Source organism: Anabrus simplex, chromosome 1, assembly GCF_040414725.1.
Source record: "Anabrus simplex isolate iqAnaSimp1 chromosome 1, ASM4041472v1, whole genome shotgun sequence".
Classification (NCBI taxonomy): Eukaryota; Metazoa; Arthropoda; class Insecta; order Orthoptera; family Tettigoniidae; genus Anabrus; species Anabrus simplex.
Window position 1 is genome coordinate 1,005,507,665 of NC_090265.1, and position 24,346 is coordinate 1,005,532,010.

The 24,346-nt window shown below is 39.7% G+C and overlaps 1 protein-coding gene across 1 annotated transcript in view; it reads left to right on the forward strand.

Annotated features, from left to right (window-relative positions):
* LOC136857885 (neurotrimin) overlaps positions 1 to 24,346 on the forward strand; it is a 749,463-nt gene that overhangs the window by 188,278 nt on the left and 536,839 nt on the right. The gene's annotated exons all lie outside the window — the stretch shown is intronic.

Consider the following 24,346-nt stretch of genomic DNA (forward strand, 5'->3'; position numbering starts at 1 on the left):
TCACATCTTCATACCAGACTTGAAAACGTTCTAACAAAAATTGCTCAAGCTCGACAAGGATGATATGAATGAACTTAACATGTTAAGTTATAATAACACTCGTCTCGGTAACCATAGATCCGGTAGAAGGTATTGTTCATTGTAATCTTAATATTCGATACATGCATTTTACAAAACTGAAAATTATATAGCATTATTGAACCACGTCCTGTGAAAACACAAATAAAGAATGGGGTGTCCGGAAAACATGAATCAAAATTTAATATTTTGATTGAGAAATTGGACAGAGAAACACTGACTGAAAGGAGCGTTGGAACATTATTGTAAGAAATGAAACTTCTCGGACACGCTATCGAGGTTCATCAGATACCCCCCTCCCCACTCCTCAAAGAGGTCACCGCAGTAGTCATCCTCAGTCCCTGCATATCATGTCCGACTCCTGAAATGAATGTTAATATAGACTATTGAAAGAGATACAAAACATATGCAGACTAACAGAACGACAATAAATTAATTATATTCTACAACTGCTGTATAATCTACGTACCTAAAGGTTCTAGACTTCAACGGAGTTATATTATCTAGGTGTCCGACTCGTTGCTGAATGATCAGCGTACTGGCCTTTGGTTCAGAGGGTCCCGGATTCGATTCCCGCCCGGGTCGGGGATTTTAACCTTCATTGGTTAATTCCAGTGGCTCGGGGGATGGGTGTTTGTGCTGTCCCCAACATCCCTGCAACTCACACACCACACATAACACTATCCTCCACCACATTAAAACGCAGTTACCTACACATGGCAGATGCCGCCTATCCTCATCGGAGGGTCTGCCTTACAAGGGTTGCACTCGGCTAGAAATAGCCACACAAAATTATTATATCTAGGTTGCCTTAGGCACAATACTGTTACTAACTACCATGTACCACCTCTTTCCCTTCCACCACTTTACTACTCCACATTCCCCTAATAAAGATGAATAATTGTGTAATTCTTACCGGGTGAACCAACTCTCTCTTCGATAATTTTATAATCGTATACAGCTGAATTTCTTATAATTTTTTCTCATATCCTCCTCATCTATAATTTCTCTTTTATTTACCTTGTCTCTAAAAAGTGTTCCTATCCCATTTCTACAGAACATAGTAAACATTTATTTTCATCTCTGTTTTGTCCGTATGCTGTACCCCCATTAACCACCATATTCACCCCTCATTTTCCTATTTGTTATAATATCTACACTGACTGACAGAGCAAATGCAACACCAAGGAGGAGTGGCTCGAAAGGGATGAAAGTTGGGGAAAAAACAGAGACGGCACGGACGAATAATTGATGTTTATTTCAAACCGATATGCAGGTTACACAATGCGCACGGCATCGACTCAGTAGGATGTAGGACCACCGCGAGCGGCGATGCACGCAGAAACACGTCGAGGTACAGAGTCAATAAGAGTGCGGATGGTGTCCTGAGGGATGGTTCTCCATTCTCTGTCAACCATTTGCCACAGTTGGTCGTCCGTACGAGGCTGGGGCAGAGTTTGCAAACGGCGTCCAATGAGATCCCACACGTGTTCGATTGGTGAGAGATCCGGAGAGTACGCTGGCCACGGAAGCATCTGTACACCTCGTAGAGCCTGTTGGGAGATGCGAGCAGTGTGTGGGCGGGCATTATCCTGCTGAAACAGAGCATTGGGCAGCCCCTGAAGGTACGGGAGTGCCACCGGCCGCAGCACATGCTGTACGTAGCGGTGGGCATTTAACGTGCCTTGAATACGCACTAGAGGTGACGTGGAATCATACGCAATAGCGCCCCAAACCATGATGCCGCGTTGTCTAGCGGTAGGGCGCTCCACAGTTACTGCCGGATTTGACCTTTCTCCACGCCGACGCCACACTCGTCTGCGGTGACTATCACTGACAGAACAGAAGCGTGACTCATCGCCATTCCCTCATCCAAGTCGCTCTAGCCCGGCACCATGCCAGGCGTGCACGTCTATGCTGTGGAGTCAATGGTAGTCTTCTGAGCGGACGCCGGGAGTGCAGGCCTCCTTCAACCAATCGACGGGAAATTGTTCTGGTCGATATTGGAACAGCCAGGGTGTCTTGCACATGCTGAAGAATGGCGGTTGACGTGGCGTGCGGGGCTGCCACCGCTTGGCGGCGGATGCGCCGATCCTCGCGTGCTGACGTCACTCGGGCTGCGCCTGGACCCCTCGCACGTGCCACATGTCCCTGCGCCAACCATCTTCGCCAACCATCTTCGCCACAGGCGCTGCACCGTGGACACATCCCTATGGATATCGGCTGCGATTTGACGAAGCGACCAACCTGCTCTTCTCAGCCCGATCACCATACCCCTCGTCAAGTCGTCTGTCTGCTGGAAATGCCTCCGTTGACGACGGCCTGGCATTCTTAGCTATACACGTGTCCTGTGGCACACGACAACACGTTCTACAATGACTGTCGGCTGAGAAATCACGGTACGAAGTGGGCCATTCGCCAACGCCGTGTCCCATTTATCGTTCGCTACGTGCGCAGCACAGCGGCGCATTTCACATCATGAGCATACCTCAGTGACGTCAGTCTACCCTGGAATTGGCATAAAGTTCTGACCACTCCTTCTTGGTGTTGCATTTGCTCTGTCAGTCAGTGTATATTTACACTCATTCTTCCAATTACTATACAAATTTCCTCTAGTGACCTCTTATATTTACATTGTGATGTAATTCATTGCTTTTCAGTGTCCTTAACTCATAGAACTGTTTATTTTTACAAATTCCTAGTTGTTCTATGCAATCCCTTTCCCATTAATATCCTATTCCGACCGTTTGCAAAATGTTCCGTGCCTCATCCATCCAGTATCCTTGGTTCTGATATTTTAGATGAATGTTAAGTGAAAAGCAGTGATCGGAATGCACGATAACATTATAACATTGAATGTCAAAGTTAAAAACTCTATATAATTTTGCAGTTTCCTATTCCAAAAGCTATTCGTTTCAACATGTTCATGAACGCGTACGTACAATGTGTCATTCGGTACGAAATGATCTCTCTACTACAAATAAAGATGGGATCATTAACATCACATCGATAGTACTCTACGTGCTTGTACTATCATAAAATAGTCCATCCTGTTACATTCCCTGTTTACACCGCATAAAATGTTTATTTGTTATTCCATGCATTCGTACTGCGTGTTCCACAACGACCTTCATAGTCATGAGGGCGAAGTCAGGTTCAATGACATGACATGAAGGCAAAGAGTGTATAGCTAAAAAAAGACCTGTGGCAATGTGGATTATTAAACAAAGACCGAGGAGTGAACCATTGTTTCACCAAGCGGAAAGAATGGTCAGCGTATTGGCCTTCGGTTCAGAGGGTCCCGGGTTCGATTCCCGGCCGGGTCGGGGATTTTAACCTTCATTGGTTAATTCCAATGGCCCGGGGGCTGGGTGTTTGTACTGTCCCCAACATCCCTGCAACTCACACACCGCACATAACACTATCCTCCACCACAACAACACGCAGTTACCTACAAATGGCAGATGCCGCCCACCCTCATCGGAGGGTCTGCCTTACAAGGGCTGCACTCGGCTAGAAATAGCCACACGAAATTATTATTATTATTACCAAGCGGAAATATTAGAGGGGGCAGGCAGGTCTACTAAAGCATTATTAGCAATTTTTAAAAGGGGGTGTGATACTCGTATATGTTTGGCCATTAAAATTTTTGTTAGATTTTTGGGAAAGGTAATTAATGTCATAAATCCTGCATGATCAAATCCATTTCAGCTGTATTTATAGAAAAAGAAGTTGACGAATTAGTTTATTTCTCAGACTGGCCATCAGTGCTAAAATAATTAAGGTGATTTCGGTATTTCGGTGGATTTGGTGGACTAATATTAAATAACATAATTCTGGCTTGGCGAGGAAACACACGGGTAACTATCTTATTTACCATCTGCAACGTATACATTTCGATCATAATATATTTGTTTCTGCGTCCCACTAACTACTTTTACGGCTTTTGTAGACACCGATGTGCCGGAATTTAGTCCCGCGGGAAATTGTTATGTGCCAGTAAATCTACCGTCACAAGGCTGACTTATTTTAGCACTTTAAAATACCACCGGACTGGGGCAGGATCGAACCTGCCAAGCTGAAGGACAGAAGGCCAACTCGTCATCCATCTGAGCCACCCAGCCCAACTTTATGAACTTCGTTCTCTGTGCTGTATTGACTTTGTCATAGAATGATTTTATTTCTAGTGGTATATAGCACTTTGAGTTTCGCCTATTCAATACCTTCCTATCCAATCGTCGCCATAAGACCTACCTGAGTCGGAGCGACGTAAAGCAGATAGTACAGTTCAACAGACCAGAAAATCTCATTTAGTAGGTACATCTTGCTGCGGCTTATGCCCTACTGAAGGGCAGTGGATCTAATCCAGCATTTGGGATTTTTGAAATGAAAATTAACTCCGTACTTTCCACGTTCAGCGTAAAACTAGAGATTTCACGACTTTTATCATAATATTGAAGATATGCGCATTACTAAAAACTTATTTCTCAAGGAGTATATCTCACGACACAAGAAGAAAACTGCTACACTTTGTCATGCTCATGAATGCCTTCGACGATAACTGATGCGCTATATAGCACGGTAATACTGTATAAATATTGTCCATACTTCCCTTCGCTACAATGCTACACGCCAAAAAATTCTTTATGAGTATCATTTCTAATACAATTTCTATGATTGAGAGGTGAAAGATTCTCTCCCCGAGAACTTCCTTGATCTAGCCTATATTGTATATTCTCTAGATTATTCTGCCACTATTGGTTGTTTTGGTAGAACTACTAGTCAAAGCTACTTCATTTAAAGTACCATTTCACCAGGCGAGTTGGCCGTGCGGTTAGGGGCGCGCAGCTCAGCTCGCATCTGGGAGATAGTGGGTTCGAATCCCAGTGTCGGCATCCCTGAAGATGGTTTTCCGTGGTTTCCCATTTTCACACCAGGCAAATGCTAGGGTTGTATAATAATTAAGGCAACGGCCGCTCCTTCCAATTCTTAGCCCTTTCCTATCCCATCGTCGCCATAAGACCTATCTGTGTCGGTGCAACGTAGAGCAACGAGAAAAAATATACTATTTCCTAATCCGACTTCAGTCGACTAAATCCATTACCTTTTGAGTCCGGCTGCATGGCTGGCTAACTATTAGGATGTTGGCGTTTGATCTTCTCTTTCATTTGTTCCTGTCGATTTTTTTGCTATTTGCTGTACGTCGCACCGACACAGATATGTCTTATGGGGACGATGGGATAGGAAAGGCCTAGGAAGTGGAAAGAAGCGGCCGTGGCCTTAAATAAGGTACAGACCCGGCATTTGCCTGGTGTGAAAATGGGAAACCACGGAAAACCATCTTCAAGGCTGCCGACAGTGGGGCTCGAACCCACTATCTCCCGATTACTGAATACTGGCCGCACTTAAGCGACTGCAGCTATCGATCTCGGTCCTGTCGTTTTAGTTTGATTTCTACATGGAATGTGCAGTTATTGAGATAGATTCTGGAAAGAAATACACTCATTTACCACAAAATGTGATCATTAAAATTCGATTTTCATAACCGTCCAGATAACAACACGATACAGAATATCATTCACAGGTATAAAAGGAGGCCTTTCTATCATTTTTTTTTAACAAGCCGTGTTGTTAGCTCATTCAGTAGAACGGTGGCCTTCTGAGTCTCTGTTGGTGGGTTGGCTCTCAGCTCAGACTGGAGATATTTGAATACGCCAGCCTTTTGTCGATGGATTTACTACCACGTTACAGAACTCATGCGGAACACAACTGAGGCACCTTAGCAATCAATTAATCAATTAATCACTACCGATCTGCAGTTAGGGCAGTCGCCCAGGTGGCAGACTCCCTATCTGTTGTTTTCCAATCCTTTTCATAAATGATTGCAAAGACATTGAATATTTATTGAATATCTCATTTGGTAACTTATACCAATCCCTAACTCCCCTTCCTATAAATAAATATTTTCCCCAATTTGTCCTTTTGATTTCAATTTCAAACTTTATCTTCATATTGTGATCTTTCTTACTTTTAAGACACCATTCACACCACTTAGTCGAGCAGCTCGTCTCCTTTCTCTCAAATCTTCACAGCCCAAACTTTTCAACATACTCGTAACGCTACTCCATTGTCCGAAATCACCCAGAACAAATCGAGCTGCTTTCCTTTCGATTTTTCCAGTTCTTGAATCAAGTAATCCTGGTGAGGGTTCCATACACTGGAACCATACACCGATTGGGATCTTAGCAGAGACGTATATGCCCTCTTCTTTACATCCTTACTAGAACCCCAAAATAACCTCCAACACGTGCAGAGATCTGTACCCTTTATTTACAATCCCATTTATGTGATTTCGCATATGAAGATCTTTCTTATATTAACACCTAGGTACTTAGAATGATCTCCATACGGAACCTTCACCCCATAAACCAGTAATTAAAACTGAGAGGACTTTTTGCTATTTGTGAAACTCACAACCTGACTTGTAACCACGTGTATCATCACGCCATTTCCTAATGTCCATCTCACATTATCGAGGTCATTTTTGAGATGCTCATAATCTTGTAACTTATTTATTACGCTGTAGAGAATAACATCATCCGCAGAAAGCCTTGTCTCTGATTCCACTTCTTTACTCATATCATTTATATACATAAGAAAATATAAAGGTCCAATTAAACTGCCTTGAGGAATTCCCCTCGTAATTATTACAGGGTCAGATAATGCTTCGCCTACACTAATTCTCTGAGTTCTATTTTCTAAACGTATAGCCACCCGTTCAAGAATTGAAACGCCATTAGATACAAGAACAAATCGTCTGTTAATTTTTCACAGAAGTATTGATGTATTATAGTAGTATTTGTCTTCTTTGTGAGACATTAAGAATTCCTTTGGACCTAATCATATTAAACAATGCACGCCCAAGGTATTTCTTGTCATTACCTCCATAGTTGAATGTGTTTTATTTTTACTTCTAAATTTTACTTAAATTTCTATGTAGTGAACACAGTCATCGAACCACTGAGGCGTGCCTCTCTGTTTCAGTACTGTCACGTACATTGGCTGGGATTTGAACAGGTGACTTCTTGGTGATCCTTTTAGCTGAACATGTTATCAATGAATCATAGGATTGAGGATTCGCTTTGATCTGAGGACCATATCCAAGTATTTTAATGGGTTTCCCCACGATAACCCAATCCCTCTAAATCTTTTGAGAATTTAACAGTGTTTCAGGACTGTTAGACTAGCCATGGAATCTTCAGAACTTTTCTAGAATCTGAACCAAAGAGATGCCAGTTACCATTGCCAAAATGTCACATGCGTTGACTGGAATTCGAACCGACACTGCAATGATGAGAAACCAGTGAAGATGTTACCCAACGGTCGTAAAAATTCAATATTCATTCACTCGGCCCACAACGGGAAACTCGCACGCACTCTACAGTGTGATGGTAGTAGTGCCAGACCTGTAGTTTAGATCCTTTTCAACAGAACAAGAATAACTTAGGCAACTGTAGCTCAATAGCTAGAGAAACCTATGCGAAATCGGGAGGTTGTGGGTTCGGATCCCACTGGTGTCCGGTTGGCCATTTTTACTATATACTAAACATATCTTTAACACATACTATATGTACGTAACACGACCTAATCGGTTGAATGTTGATTTCAATTATAATGCGGTCGTGAAAATAGTAATAATAAGGAGAAGAAGAATAATCTGGATCACCTAGGGTGCTAATGTAAATAAATCATCATTATTTCCCAGTGGAATTAGTTGACATGCCAGAAGCTGACATCAGGGAATAAACAGATCTAAACACCCTCAAATGAAATACCCCCAGGCTGATTCGAACTTGCTATCCCTGGAATATATCCGCCTCGCCAATGACATGTTCCATCTGGATGTGAATTAATCGAAGGGAAGTCTTATTTGTACATACACTCAGAATGTTATATACTGTATACCAGTTCATGCGTATCATGAATTTTAATACGGGAAAGATTTGGTAACGTAAAAGCATCTGTGTAATTGTTATAAAAATGCGTGTAGATAGTTATAAAAGCAATTCAAATTATTCCCTGATTTCACTTAATTAGAGTATATGTTTATTTAATAAAGATGTGTGGAATTCAATATCGGTAACCTATGGAATGCTATGTGTTTACTTTGTACATTGCTACAGTGCGTCACGGTGCAGAACTGAAATATTCGTCATTACAGTGATTAGATTAAAAACAACTGTAATGCATTACAGTGATAAGTTACGAAATACTTTACGTCGCACCGACACAGGTAGGTTTTATGGCAACGATTGGAAAGGAATGGACTAGAAGTGGGAAGGAAGTGACCGTGGCCTTCATTAACGTACATCCCGAGCATTTGCCTAGTGTAAAAGTGGGAAACAATGCAGGCTGCCGACATTAGGATTCGAACCCAACATGTCCCGAATACAAGCTCACAGCCGCGCACCCCTGACCGCACGACCAACTGTATTCGCAGTAGATTTCGATGGGTACCATCTATTCAGTGATATTTTAACTTTTAGCCGTCATTGTAGGTCCGACTAACCATATCGACCACAATTATCCCTAACAGTCCAATTGAACTTAATGAGAGAAACGAGCAAAATGCGGGAAATGCAAGAACATTTTCTCACTTGTGTAGAACTCTGAAGTTTGTTTATAGTCTTCTTCTTGGACAAAGAGGAACAGTTTCAGATGCCGTTCTTTATACGCTGGAGTGGCCGGGGGCAGATGCTCCAAACGCAACTCTTCCACAAAGAATAATTCTTCCGACAGCTGATATACTAAACGTGAGGGAAGTGCACTTTTAAAACAAGGACACGTTCACCTTCTCTATGCTATGCTGAGCTGAGTGGCTCAGACGGTTGAGGCGCAGGCCTTCTGACCCTAAGTTCGATCCTTGTTCAGTCCGGTAGTAATTGAAATTGCTCAAATACGTCAGCCTCGTGTGGGTAGATTTACTTGCACGTAAAAGAACGCTTGTATTCCGACACTGCGGAGTCTCCGAAAACCTAAAACTACTTAGTGAGACGTAAAGCCAATAACATAATTATTTTCATTCTCCATGCTATGCAATTGCCCCTCTCCAACGAAAATCCATACATTTTCTAAGCCACAGATTACTACTGAACTAACTTTTAGATGACATTTGTGAGCAACACTCCGAAATTTAATATCACTAATCGATTTTGTGGCAGTGTTTAGATGGTCCTTTAATGTAAAGTGAACACATTTCCGGGAGTTCGAAATAAGACCCTCAGGTATCTAAAAAATTGTTTAAACTTGATGAAATGCAAGTGACAGGACTCTGTGAAACCATCTTTATATGAGTAAATTACATTAAAATCATCAATCTCGCATATACTGGAGCCGAAATAATCTCTAGAAAACAAATTAAAGACATTTGTAGTTTACATCTGTAACAAATGTAAATTTAATTTTAGTTTCCTCTTTATTATTAGGGCCGCTGTTAGGCCCCTGTAAACAACAAGAATCATCATTATTGTTAGGTTAGGTTTTTAACTGATTAGTATGTTGTGTATTATTGTAATACTTGAACCGAACTGCCACACTTTATTTCGGAATAAGGTCGTCTCTCTCTATTATAATCGTTATTATGCGGCCAATATCCAGTAATCGGGAGATAGTGGGTTCGAGCCCCACTGTCGGCAGCCCTGAAGATGGTTTTCCGTGGTTTCCCATTTTCACACCAGGTAAATGCCGGGGCTGTACCTTAATTCAGGCCACGGCCGCTTCCTTCCACTTCCTAGGCCTTTCCTCTCCCATCGTCGCCATAAGACATATCTGTGTCGGTGCGACGTAAAACAAAATAGCAAAAAAAATCGTTATTATTAATATTACATTCAATGCTAATTTTTCAGATTACTGAGATCAAAAACCTATCACACAATATACCCAGGGAGCCATGGCCTACCAAGCGATCGCTTTTAAGCCCGAAGGCTTGCAGATTACGAGGTGTCGTGTGGTCGGCACGACGAATCCTCTCGGCTATTTTTCTTGACTTTCTTGACCGGGTCGGCTACCTTACCGTAAAATAGCTCCCAAATTTCAACACGTAGGCTGAGTGGACCTCGAACCAGCCCCGAGATCCAGATAGAAATCCCTGACCTGATCGAGAATCGAACCCGGAGACTTCGGGGACATCGTGGGACCAGTCATTGTTGAGGTCAGCGGAGCACAAAGGCTTAGCTCAGAATTTGACTTGGGGTTTACGATTGAATGCGCTTCTTATCATCACACACTGTGATTCGAACTCAGAACACTTGGCTTGGCAATCGAGTGGCTGAGCTAACGTGACACAGCAAAACTTTTATGAAAAATGAAAGTTTATGTATGGGTACATTAAGTCAGAAACAGGTTCCAAGAAGCGCATTCTGGGAATAATTGATGAACAAAGGAAGTGTGTATGCGAAAATCTTCAAAAGGCATAAGTATTCAGTGATCAGCATGTAAAGATTGTTGGTTACAAGGATGAAGTGCAGATAGGGGAAGGTTACTAATACTAAAGAATTATTAAAATTTACCTATGATAACAACCACATTTATATTTACAATAAGATAAAAAATTTGGAAATTAGAAAAGCAGCTGGAATTGATACGATTTCGGGGAATATACTAAAGACAATGGGTTGGGATATAGTACCATATCTGAAGTGCTTATTTGATTATTTTTTGCATGAAGGAGCTATACCAAATGAATGGAGAATTTTTATGGTAGCCCCTATGCATAGAAGAAAAAGTGATAGAGTTAAACCTGAAAATTACAGGGAAATAAATGTAATTTATTACAAAATTTGTGTCACTTTCGAGAACGGGAGCCCATCATTATTACAGGCATTACTTTGCGGAATAATAATAATAATAATTTGGGTTGAACTTCGCCAAATGTTTCGGCACATTAATATACTACTAAATATACAAGCACATACGTCAGTGGGGATTCTTCGCACAGTATTCGTTTCGTATTACAGACGGATTTTCTTCATGAAGTTTTGTTTCAAGTTGCAGGTAGAATTATCTTTCAGAATCAATGATACTTGGAAAACAGAATGAGTAGTTCATAATCAACGTTAAAAAAGTACCAGCTGTTCCGATAAACACTACTGGGGTATCATGATCCCCATTTGGTCTAGTTTTGATGCAGTGTCGGGTAAAGGAATGTTTTTACCTTACCTGTTGCTCCATCCAAAGACAAAACAAACACTGCCGTTTAATTGTATGTGTTCGGTTTTCATGAATGGTATCAAGGACGGTGTCAACAGCAACTATTTGTCCACCATTAAGCTTCTATCTATGGTTGGTGGCCCTAGTTTGGGGAGAATGTTCCTAGATTAAGCGCATGCAGCTTGACACCTTGTAAATTCAGTCTCGTCAGATCTAATCCAGAGTACTTAGGAAGTTCATTGATCTTTGCATGCGTGTGTAGTGGATCAATTTCTTCAGAATATATGAGTATAAAATATTTAGATATCGTATCTTTATGCTAGTTTTAAATTTTGGTAGTTTATTCTGGTCTCACCCAACCACTAATTATCGTAAATAGTGTTCACAAGTAACTTGTTCCACGTCAAATATGAGTGGCGTATCTGCATTCTTTCGGACAATTTGTTATAGTTGTTGGTGCTCAGCGATCACGATCAAGGACAATTCTAGTCCCATTTTAAACAACATCAGACACAAAGTGTCAACCCACGGTAATTTGAATTTAGGTGTTATTAGCTCAATTTTATGGTCTGTAACGACTTTGTTGATGATCGTCTTCAGTAATGAAAATTATCTTATAATAGAAACAAACTAAGCTATCACTAGCCATATACATGTGATATAAATAGATATATAACAATAAGAGAGCAGAAAAACACACTTATCTGGTGCTAAGATAACGTGAAACGTTATTCGTACTCCTCAACAAAACAATAAAAAATTGTACCTTGAAGTAGGACTGAACTAGAAATTCGGGCGAGTGTCCACTTCTTTACTCACTCCAGTAGAAATCCTTGCGTTTCGAATTTCGAGCGCAGTTCTACAGCACTGTGGCGTATCAGCTCTGGCCGAGAAAGCAAGTTGGAGGAAACAGTCCCCCATTCAGCTAACGAAAATATCATTACAGATTTATAAATAATGTTTCTCATGTTAAGTGTACGTTAGTTCAATAAGCTATATGATCCTGTTATCATTAATGCCTAATGGATGCCCGCCTTGAATGAATAGGTGCGCACAGCAATTTGTCGGGCAGGACGGCTGCTATATTTCAATAGCGAAGATCGTCTGTGCAGACTGAGTACATTGTCGTCAAAATCAAATATTTACACTGATATTTTAAGAAAGGATTTTTCTTCAACTATTCCAGTAATTTAGAAGATTTTGGTGCAACCCGCATCCCCTAACTCCTTGTACTTTCGGAGTTCATTTAGTGAAGGGTATACGTAAGTATAATATGTATTGTGTAACATTATGTATTCTGAACGATCCAGATAATAGTTCTAACAAAGATAATAATTTTAAACAAATAGCATAAGTTCGCAAATTGCAGTGGAATGCAATTATGTCACCTGTCTTCATTTAGGCCAAGTTCCATGGCTCCATTAATGCGTTAACTACGGCATGTTAAACTGATATTTTTTTTCTCCGGAAGTGTGGTAGGAGTGTGAAGTACGATGTTCTCCGTCTTTTCAACCGATATCCCCATTCAATTAATGTCACCAGAAACACGTATGTTTGCTCAAGGGGCATTTATATCTTATCAAGGGCCTTGGCTCTTCAAGGCAACTGCTGTCCAGTCAGATGACCTGCGACTGTTAGAGTTTCTCTCAGAGGACAAGAATAAAAGTAGGCGTACCTCAAACAATGTACAGGATACAGTAGGTGCAAAAGGGGGATGGGAAGGAAGGTGGTCTAATGCTCTAAGGGGAAGGATATTGCGGCCTAGGAAACCAGTCTTTAAACATGGGCATTACGTAGGTGTTTCACTGGGGAGAACATTTAGCTCACTATCTGTTGTATAACTAAGTCACGAAAAAACAAATTGTTTATTGTTTTGATGGTAACTGCTATGAAGTAATCAAGCAGAACTTTACTAGGATGGAATGTGAATATAAGTTAAGCTTCAAACGTGGTTCGCTTCTTCAAAGGAATAAGAAGTCAGAAGTAAGATTATGTTTGAGGAAGAATATTTTTTACTTAAGTAGGCAAATTGACAAAACCATACTTCTTTGCCAACTTAATTTTCTAAGCGTACATCACCTAGTAGATAGATATTCAGCACGGGTTATGCTATTTTGAGTCAATATACTGCCTTGGATTTCTCAATCGATCAATACGTGGTGAACATTGAAATTGAGAGGAAAAGGGGTTAAATTTAAGAAAATAATAGTCAGGACACAAAGACGTTATTATACATGTTAATTAGATCAAAATGAAAATCCACAGCCTGTTTCCAGTCATTCGGCCGGGTCAGGAATGGAATGAATGAAGCCCCCATCTAGCGGCGAGGATGGGAACTGTGCCGGCTGCCGAAACTTGTCACACTCCTCTGGGGAAATGATTAATGAATGACAGATGGAATGAAATTATATTGGAGAGTGTTGCTGGAATGAAATATGACAGGGAAAAACGGAGTACCCGGAGAAAAACCTGTGCCGACTCCGCTTTGTCCAGCAAAAATCTCACATGGAGTAATCGGGATTTGAAGCACGTAATCCAGTTGTGAGAGGTTGGCGCGCTGCCGCCTGAGCCTTGGAGACTCATGTTAAGTAGATGTGAAACATAAGAAAATAACAACACTTATTTAGAATACTTATTCAAAATTTAAATTTAAACATAAGTGGTTATCAGATATAAAATAAATATCCAAATTTTATAATCATCTGGAAGAGGATAGCATGAATTCTGAGGATGTATAGTGTAAGCTTAAGTTAAAGAGACATTTAAGCGTTTCCGTGTTTCGATTGCGAAACAATGCGCTTCATTCTTACGGAAAATTAATTACATCATTATAATGGGGAGGAAAAAACAAGTTAAAAATCATGTCGTGTATACAAAGGTAGGAACGTGAATAGGAATACGTAATGCGGTAAAAACAATTACCAGTGCCTGAGGGAAGAGGGAGCGATCGAAGGAGGAATAAGGACAAACATGAAAACAAGAAAGTTCAAGGACTAAAGTCTATCTGCATCTCATCAGCATACACTGCCGTCTAACCAGGTACACTCACTCCGCACCAATCCCAATCCGTCACTGTTCGGGCAAAAGGTCTTATCTCACAATTCTGTTCCTATTCATTATTTCCCCTAAGATTGGTCACATCTACCAGCCACATACGAATACGCAGTCTACCAGAACAATTTTCATTGTGTTCATTTTCGTATGCTAACGTGTAAAGGAAAACGAAAACGTGTAAAGGAAAACAGTACATTGTAATGTAGGAGAGCGTAAATAAGTCATGCAAGCGTACGTTCCTAGAGTGCGGTACGGTAAGGTTAATTTTCCTTTAAACCTGAGCATAGGAAAATGAGCACAGCGAATATTGTTCTGATGGACTAAATATCCATATGTGGCTGGGAGGCGTGACCAGTCTTCAGGAAAATAATGGATAGGAAGAGCATTGGGAGATATGACATTTTGCCCGAACAGCGACGAATAATTCTATATTATTTTCTTTTTGACACCAACGAGATGGTTTCTGTTTTCCAGATTCATGAGGAGCGTAGGCATCAACACATACATTGAGGGACCAGGTCATTTTACCATTGAACGTGAGAAGTGTAGGATTAAATGTAAGCCAGATGAAGATAAGAAAAATAAAGAGGTGAAAGGATCCTACAGTTCCCACACTAAGACTGAAGATCTGTCCAAATGTACCCTTACTGAGTCTCGATCCAGTTTATTTATCGATCTTTAATATTTACGTATTTATTTATTTATTTATTTATTTATTTATTTATTTATTTATTTATATTTATTTATTTATTTATTTATTTATTTATTTATTTATTTATTTTATTCATCTATCTCAAAGTACACAGGTATTACACCCAATTAAGTACCTTCTTAATATTCATTATCAATCTGTATCTATGAAGTTAAAATTTATCAAAAACAAAGTTCAACAAAAATAAAATAAAACGAAATGAATATTAACGTTATATACAATACCATTTACACTTTAAAATAAATGAAAAATGAACTAAATCACACGGTAATACAAAGAAAAAGACAATAGAAAAAGAACTTAAAACACAGATGAGTACACTGGGAAATATGACGAATACCAGAAAGAATTATCAAAAATTTACAAATTGTAAAGGCAGGATTCTAGTTTCTTACTGAATTCATTATCCAATTCAGTGAATATGTCAACTTCTTTTGTTACAGTGTTATAAATCATTCTCATTTTCACGAAAGGTGAATTTGACTGACGTTTTTTTTATATTTATTTTACCTTTGAACGTGAAGTAATTGGTGCTGACATGATTTTGTCTGCGGAACATGGAATAAAATGCGGATCAACAGGTCCAAATAATCAAATCGTCCTATTAAAATGTTTCTTAGTATTCGTATAGAAATTAAGTACCGTCTGGTTTTCAATGAAGAGAATTGAACTATATTCTTCAATAACTGGGTTGATGTGTCGAAAGGGCAAAAAGTATTACACGTTTTGAAATAAAGATAACGTAGGAACTTGTTTTGTACAATTTCAATTGCATTCACTTATTGCTTTGTATACGGGCAACAAATTATTATGGGCCGATGACCTTAGATGTTAGGCCCATTTAAACGACAAGCAAGCAACAAATTATTACAGAATATTCCGGTAGGCTCCTTACTAATGTAACATATAATTTGTTGTTTAAAGGGGCCTAACATCAAGGTCATCGACCACCCAATTTCTTATCAAACTTCCTAGCATTCAGTTAGCATTCTTTGCTATTGTATTGATATGATTGTTGAACGTCCTTTCATCATGTCTCTAATGCTTCCTCTCTTTGCAATGACTTGTGTTTCCGCTCCTATCAAACTTCATACCTTTCTATATCTTCATTTTATTTTAGTAATGAAATCATTATCTACAACTCCTTAAAGAATGGAGTTAGTGTTGCGGGCATTTCTTAGCAAATCGCATATTTTTCCAGGATTCATTTGCACTAATTGTTAGACACCTTGTGCATAGGTTTATTTTGAGGTTAATTATGTTGTATTTCAGTAAGTTGTTTTGAATATTCCTTCACTTAGGTAATTTACCTTGGCTGTCAGGCAAGCAGCCCAACTAGTACATGTTAGTTACTTTAGATAACATGTAGCGTGACAACCCCTGCTTTATCTCCCCCTTCCCCGTCTTTTTTAATTACCACTTTTCTATTATGTCAGTTTTACTAAGCCGAGCGTTAATAAACTGTGGCCAGTTAATATGCAAATAGAGCTTCAAGAAGGTCGTAATGCGAGTACTTCAAGACTAAAACTCTCGCTAATTACAACGCAAGAGGAAACCATGTAATGGCTCATTCTTCCGACGTTCTAAGGAATAAAATATCCCAACGACTCATCAAGAAATGTTGTTATTTAACTCTAGAGACATGATGTTCACCATTTCTGTTTACTTGTACCGAGCGCATTGGCCGTGCGGTTAGGGGCGCGCAGCTGTTAGCTTGCATTCGGGAGATCGTGGGTTTGAATCCCACTGTTGGCAGTCCTGAATATGGCTTCACGTGGTTTCCCATTTTCACACCAGGAAAATGATGGGGGCGCACCTTAATTAAATCCACGGACGCTGCCTTTCCAATCCCATCGTCGCCGGAAACATTTGATGTTATAGGGCGACGTTAAACCATTACAAAGAAATGATTACTTGTATGAGTAACGTGATTCCCTAAGCTCATGCTTTAATGCTTTTTGTCGTTTAACGGGGCCAAATATCTGATTCATCGGCCCTCATGGTGTGATAAAGGCTATACAATAGTTACTAGAAATGGGCGATGCCAATACAGACACATGCCTAGAGATATTGAATGAATATATGTGAGTATTAGAATTCGAAACGTTCGTGCAAAAATTTCTTTCCATAACCTTTTGTGACTTAAGACGAGATCCGAAAGAAGTAGCCAATGAACGTATAAAAATATGGAGGGGCTGTGTCGAAGCCAGATCAGCAGGTTTTCTTAGGTCTTCTGCCAGGGTGAATGTTGTGGTATCACACTATTTCCGATCTCCATTGATCGATGACATCTTCTGGAGTGTGTCTGGCCGTATCTACCTCCTGAGCCTAGAAGAAGCAGTAGATGTACTCGAGGCACTCACCGTCTCGGATATTCTATTTTACATAATCTTTCTAACGCTCAGATACAAATTTCTGAACTTTTTCGCTTCTCCTTGACTCATTCATTGAACTTGTTTTCGTTCTTCGAATGCTTAAAACTCCTTTACATTGAGATACTGAAACATTTTGAAATTTCTCTCAAATATTTCAACCACTTTTCACGAACCTAGCGTATATTTTGACACAAATATTATTACATATATCGTGATATTCTGGGTAAACAAAACCCACGACGCCCTGCAGTATGTGCTGTCACGTCGCGATTCTAAGTCATACACATTTTTACGCATTCTCGAAGTTAGGATTCACCACAAAATTGCAGATGCGCGCGCCTTCATTATTGTGCCATTTGATCATGAAAAATACTTGGAAAGATTGTTTGGACTTCCCTGTTTTCAAATGTGTTAGTCTATCAATTTTTTGCTATAATTTCTATTGTTTGAATGATTAATAATGTTACTGTTTTTTGTCCCACTGACCACTTTTACGGTTTTCGGAGACGCGACGTACTGGAATTTTGTTCCTCGGGATTTCTTGTTTACGGGGCTGACGTATCTGAGCACCTTCAAATAACACCGGAATGAACTCAAAAAGCCTGCGCTTTAACCGTCTAAGCCACTCAACCCGGATTTTCAATTTATTGATGGAAGTCTAGTACATACTGTTTTGGAACACAGAGATACTTTTCCGATGGGCCCAGTATTGGAACGAAACGATGGACCTACTCTCAGTCAAAATTTTAAACTTTACTTCAATCTAATATACTATCAAATTATGAGGAATATATTACCTTCTACAACTAGAATCGAGAATCATGGCTAAAATATATTTCATAATTTCTCATTAAATGAAAGATTTCCTTTGTGACGTTAAATAGTTTTACCGTCACATGCATTAGTTTGGACTGACCGAGAGCTAAATTCATTCCTTGAAAACGTTTTGCTTTGTTAATGTAAATACAAAAATAGTCCCAAGATTGGAAAAGTTGGCGAGTCAATGAAAATATGGTTGATTAATGAATTCGGCGAGTTCAGATCCCCTGGAAGACTGAGAGTAAGTAGAACTTGTACACGAAAGTTCTTTCTCGAATGGCACTTTTGATAGTCAAGTTGATGCAAATTCCAATACACACGTTGGCGTCTTCGTAACAGTTTTGAAAACGTGGATATTCCTTCTTAAAAAGATTGGTCCTAAATTCATTTTCTGTTCACATCTCGTTAGGTCACTCTGTGAATTTCACAGTCTGCAGTTCCTCCTTCCTCTCCGAAGGATATTTGTTACTGTGCAAACCATCTGTTACACTTGTTGTTTATCACTGGGACTAATTGCTGTTGTTCGTATAAGATGTGACTTGCCTACTCGCTTTCTGGTCATTTACTTTCGTCACGTACGGAGTAGCGCTTGTAGTTATCAGGCTCTGGTTCTCTAACGGCAACTGGTGACAATTTATTATTGACCTTTGGCTTTTAAACTTAGCAAACTTCTACTGAGGATATGAAAAACTATGCTATTGTACATGGACAATCTTTGACGGAATAAAGGTTCCCGTGTGATATGGTAGCCGGCCCCGTGATGTAGGCGTATCGTTCCTGCAACTTACCCGGAGGCCCCGGGTTCTATTCCGGCCAGGTCAGGGATTTTTACCTGGACCTGAGGGCTGGTTCGAGGTTAATTTAGCATACGTGATTAAAATTGAGGAGCTATCTGACGGTGATATAGCGGCCCCGATCTAGAAAGCCAAGAATAACGGCCGAAAGGATTCGTCGTACCTCGACACCTCGTAATCTGCAGGCTTTCGGGCTGAGCATAGGTCGCTTGGTAGGCCAAGGCCCTCAAAGGCCTGTAGTGCCATGGTGTTAGGTTAGTTAGTGATATAGTATTGATTCTGACACTTTGCAATGAAAATATTATATTACTTCTTCGTTAGACAATTTGAAGCGCTTTAGATGAAGAGGTTGTCCCTTGACTTACCATCGCCCTCAATAATATCTCGTAAATAGGACATATTTAAAGGCTTGTGTAGTGATTTTACGGTGTGTTGATGTTTTCATGTTGGATGGTGTTATCTGCAAGGCCTGTGATTTTATTATCCAGATCCTTGAAATGTAGGCCCAATATTATGTTTAAATTGCGTCTTATATGACGGCCATTTATTTATTCACACTATTTATTGATTAAATATTTCCTACTTGGTGGTTGTCAGAGAAAAAAGTGTATGTCAAACAACGACATCTGTGCGCTGCTCGTACTACGTATTTCAGTAAAGGCCGTTCCTTTATTTCTTTAAAAAGTATACGTACGTCATCTCTATACCTCACATATTCAAATAATATAGGTTAAATCCGTATTAGGTTGTATTTTATTCATCATATTTTTAAACACTATCTTTTCAGAAACAGGAACTATTAAAACACATGGTGATTTAGTCTGAGAAGTGATGATTTTCGTGTAATAAATGCCAAATTACATTTCCTGCGATAGATCGCATGATATAACGTACTTTAATTAGCAATAGCAAGGTCAAAGATATCTCCATACAGGCCATGAAGGCTCTTGGCACTTGGTAGGGTAGAGTGGTTAGCTCTACGCCCGCCACCTTAGCACCAAAAATTTACCTGATACTTTTTTTTTTGTGTAGGCTGAGTAAACCTCAGGACCATATACACCTCCGTAAGTGAAAATCTCGTTCCGTAAATTTTTCGACTTCCTGACGGGGAGTCAAACCCACGTTCTTCCAGATTAACCGAAGACGCCTTTAGCTTCTCGGCCAGGTAGCCCCTAACACTTTAATTAAATCTAGAAAAAATGGCACTATTGTTGCAACGAGTTTAAATAGTCTAAAGTTGTTACCTATCTGGCGAAATATTAACTTCCCTGAGACATTGTTATATCACTCGAGAGGAAACTGCCTCTTGTACTAACACTGAATTGGTAAGACTGAACAGTGCATACTTAGACTACACGAGAGTTTACGTCCCGTTATTTCCTTAACAGCATCAGATAGGAGTACAATACGGAAAATAACCTTGCCAGTAGCAGCCCAAACCCTTTCGACAGGAAACAATCTTGTAATTTTTGTGGGAAGTTCTATAAATCTGTGAGAATTCACATTAACAAAGCTCACCTGGAGGAACACAGACAGTTTCTAATATCAAAGTATTGTTCCACAGGGGGCGCTTTTGATGATGCCGTCGATTTACCAACAGAAGATAGTACGATAAAGACTTCTACGAGTACTACTGCCAGCTATACAAACAGTCCCAAGAATTAAATGCTGCAATGGTAGGACAGACTGCAGGGAATCATCACTGATCAAATTCCGGATAAAATATATTATAATGTCCTTGAGGTGAATCCATTCTTCCTGGCCTCCATAACTACACTACGCAACATTTATCTGTGAGATACTATACATGGGTAAGAAAGAGGCAATAAGTCAAGGATTCAAATATTCTCAAAGTTCTAATCCAGCGCATATGTCGGAAAGACAGAAAAGAGAAGAAACAAAAAAAACATATTAAATAGACCAATATCATTATTACATCAACAGGAAGCGAGTTGTGAGGCACGTCATAAAGAGTGATTTGCTTCCCAAGTGCCCCTTGCTCTTAATGAAATTCAAGACACTTTCACTGGAATATTTGGACCTGAAAATAACATGAATCCTATAAAACCTGATGTACAAGTAAACACAGACGTACCAAATTAAGTTCCACTTTCAAAAGACAACGTGAACATAGCCTTGTCTTATACCCGTCTTGACACAGCTCCCGGCTCAGATCGCATCACAGCACGGTGTATGAAACACCTGAAAGCAGAGGAGTTCATAACGTTGCTGGAGACTGCAATGATCAGATTAGGTGTTTTGCCATCAGAGCTCAAAAAGGAAAGAACAGTTCTAATTTTCAAAGGTGGTGACCCACGCAATTTAAAGAACTGGAAGTCCGTTAACTATAACTATTTTATCCACTAACAGACGGATAATCGAACGATTCTTAGAGAAGGTACATCGCCGCTACTCCAGCTTCTCTTGTCACCAGAAAGGCTTTGTTTCATTACATGGAACGCATATTAATAAAACTTTGTTTAGTGGTTGTCTACAAACTGCGAAGTCGAAGAAATCGAACTGTTGTGTTGCACTTTTTATATAACCAAAATATTCGACTCAGTAGGCCATAAGCACATCTTCAGAACATACCCAAATCGACACTAGGATCAACGACACGAAGTCCATCAAGCTAAAAAGAGGTGTTCCTCAGAGCAATCCTTTGTTACCATCTCTCTTTAATCTGGCCATCGATGATATAGTAAAAGAGCTCTCCGATCACCAAGTTGCGGAAGCACATGGATACTCAGCTATAAATGGACTGAGTAAACTCCCTTACCTGGCATTCGCCGACGACCTAGCCTTGACAAGAAAAGGTGAATGAAGTATAAGCAGCCTTACCTCCGCAACAGCAGATAGCCTCGCTGTGATCGGGCTCAGAATCAATGGATGCCTCCACACCCACCGAAGCCGCCACCGCAGATGGCTCTCTCACACACTCATCCATAGATGAAGGTGAACGCTTCAGATACCTAGGCGTAAATTTCAGTTATAGAATAGTCTTCGACGATACAGTTGTAATGAAATGCCTCAGCGAAAATATATTGCTAATCTATGCAGTTCGCCGCCATTGAAGCTTGGTCAAACGCTGTCGATCATCAATCAGTACATATGGCCGAGCCTGATATATCCTATGTAGTGCACCGCTTTGACGAAGATACTATCGGGTTATCAGCCCAAAGGCTGCTTGGATCCTCAAATAGCACCGCCAAATGTTATGTAGTTATAAGGAAACAGCAAATTTTCTAGACGACGTGGACAGGCTATTGAGAGGACCAGTGAAGGAAATAATCGGGCTTCCACATGACTGTCCCTTTGGGATTATACACAGTCCATAAAAATTTCGTGGACTAGACCTCAAGAAAAGTAAACGGGAGGCTTGCATACAACACTTCAATATTTGTAACAGTTTTCTTCACGTCAAAGATGCCCACCTCCATTCTATCTGAGATCTCAAATGTGAGAAGCGAACAGTAATAAACTCAACCTCGGTGAGTCACACAACAACCAATAGTCGGGTCGGCGAAGTGCTGAGAGAGCAAGCCTTCCACGCCTCGTCCTCTCACATATTAAGGCGAAAAGGCTTTGCGGTATATGCAGACCATCCCAAGGCGAACTTCTGGGTGAGCAACCGAACTGGTTTATCAAATTCTGAATGGACAAGACCTGTAACATTTCGGCGGCTCGAGTAGTACCCGAGAGATGCCCTGGCACAACACACTGCCATCATCCAGACTGTGGTGAGATTGAAACTACAGGGCATGTGCTTGGTTTCTGTCGTAAGGAAGAATATTGTAAAGGAACGCTTTCCACGTTGAAGGGAGAACAACTTTCGCCTCTCCAATGTGGGAATCATTATGGTAAGTCTATGAAGAATATCACTGTCTATCTTCTACCGGATCTGTAAGAAGAGCAGATATCGCTGCGATCCATTGTCGATCAGATTGAGCCATGGTGGTCGAACCTACTGCCCGCTTTGAGATAAATGTTTAACAACTCATTGATGTCGACACTGAAAAGAATATCAACTACGATTCGTGCATCCCGTACTTCAGGAAACACTACAAAATCCTGCCGGACATATGGTCTGTAATAGGATTTTTATTCGGTTGCAGAGGCTGTGTAACCATGTACACATGGTGTCTCATGAAGGGGTAAGATACTCATCAACCTACGTTAGAGAACATAGTAGTCAGTATCATGAAGGACTCAGTCTGCATCCTAAATCACAATCTCTATTATACATAGATCACGGCATTTAACAGATTCTTATATGTGCTATTCACAATATTGTTGTGGATCATTTTATTCTATAGAGTAGCATGTTTCTAATTATGTGGCTTTAAGTTAGATTTCAGGAGCGTTTTGGTCACTCACAATTTGTGAACTGATGTCATCTTTGAAAAAATATAATCCAAATATTTATTATTATTATTATTATTATTATTATTATTATTATTATTATTATTATTGAAGACCTCTACATCATAAGTGAAGAGTAATATCATACTGTATTGTTCCGCTTTGTCCATTTTCGCTTTGCGTTCCGTTGTGGTTTGTTTTCGTTTAATAGTCCCATTTTAATTTATTTTGTGTTCCTTTATCTTAATTTCTTTCTTTAGATTTCAATTTATTTTTTTCTTGCTCTGCGTTCTTGTCTTTCTTTCGATTTCATTTTCAATTTATTGATTTTCTTCTCTTTCGTTCGATTTTAATTCGTTTTATCTTGCTTTGATTTTCTTTTCTTTCGTTCCATTTCATTTTAATTTGTCTTTCTTTGCTTATTTTTCTTTCGTTTAATTTATATTTGCTTTTTTGTTTTGTTTCGATTCCTTTCCTTTCGTGAAAGACAACATAGGATATTTTTCATAAGTTTAAAATCTTTGGATATTATTATGAAAAAGAGGATGCAGAATTTATGTGTTAGTGTGCTTGTTTCTCTCAGATCTGTTCAGTTATGTTACTCAAGCAATTATGAATCATTCATTCATTTTTATCTTGTAACAGCCACAATGCAATTGGTTATTATCACTTGCTATACGAATGCCTGTGTCGGTACCTTAAATTATATTTAATTAAATGGTTCGTAATTTAACATAGTTCATCACGGATATCGTGTATCTAGACTGTTCAGTAAGGATACTTTATATAAAATGTATCATGTACTCTAATGTATTTCCTCAATTCTTCCTGTGTTCTTCTCCTTCATCGCAATACTGAAATAGATATAATTTCCATTATTCATGTCGTGATATGACGATATGACTGTTAGGAATGCCAACATGGAGGTGCAAATCATCCAGGTA